Source organism: Ursus maritimus, unplaced genomic scaffold, assembly GCF_017311325.1.
Source record: "Ursus maritimus isolate PB19 unplaced genomic scaffold, ASM1731132v1 scaffold_22, whole genome shotgun sequence".
Classification (NCBI taxonomy): Eukaryota; Metazoa; Chordata; class Mammalia; order Carnivora; family Ursidae; genus Ursus; species Ursus maritimus.
The window spans coordinates 21,420,843-21,421,956 of NW_024424675.1; positions in this window are offsets into that span (position 1 = coordinate 21,420,843).

Sequence of the window (1,114 nt, forward strand, 5' to 3'; positions counted from 1 at the left end):
AAAAAAAAAAAAAAAGGAGAGCCTTGTATGTAACAGCAAAAGGCAGGAACCCCCCCAAATGGGCAGCAGCAGGGGGCTGGTTAAACATCATGGCGCGGCCACACAGCGGACTACTATGCATGGGCTGCCTTGGCAGGGAGACCCCACATGAGTAAAAGGCCATAACCCCAATGTGGTAAGAATGCAACAGCAGCTGGCCGTAGTCATTCCTGGGTTCTAGTCATTCCGGGCTGGGTAGCCCTGGGCAAGTCCTGAAGTCTTGCCCAGTCTCAGTTCCCTCATCTGTAAAGTGGGAGCGGGAGGCAAGGCCCATAGGATTTTTACAATGATGAAATGAAAATACGAATAATTCAGAGTGACCCTGTTGCAGGGTGGGTGTCAGTAAATGGTCACCCTGTCCATTGCTACTACTATTACTCGTAGCCGAACTGCTTCAGTGCTCTCCTTGGGACTGTCCCTTTGGCTGTATCCATGCCTCAGAGGCTGGTAGGCCCTGGGATAAGCTCCAGGGGACAGGTGGAGTCACAATAACTGAGCAAGGGACTTCTCAGGCCACACCGCGGGACTAGAATCTCCACTGTAGGATGGACGCAGCCCTTCCTATCTACTTCTTGCTGCTCCCTGCCACCTCTGGGGGAAGAAGGGCAGGTCATACCACGCACACACGCACAGACGCAGAGCAGACAGCTGTACACACGCCCCTCGAAGCCAGTCTGTCCAGGCCAGCCAGCCGAGACACCACGTCGGGGGCAGAGAGGCGCGCACACACATGAAGCGGCACACACCTCATCCTCCGGGGGCGAGTGTGCGCGCACACAGAGCCCGCCCAACCCTCACACACCCCACCTAGAGCGGTCAGGGCACACGCACGGTCCGACACGTGCCCCAGCCCCCCAGGCGGCCTCGCCCCGCCTTCCCCAGCCAGGCTCCTCCCGTGGGAGCGGAAGCGGCGGACAGCGGGTGTCCCGAGGCAGAGGATTCAGCGGAAACGGAGCGGCTGGAGGCGAAGGGAATGAGGCTGGGCCCCAGGGCTGCGAGAAGGGGCGGACCTGGGCCCTCGCCCCGCACACCCCAGGGTCCTCAGGAACAAAACACACGCGCGCACGGTACAACC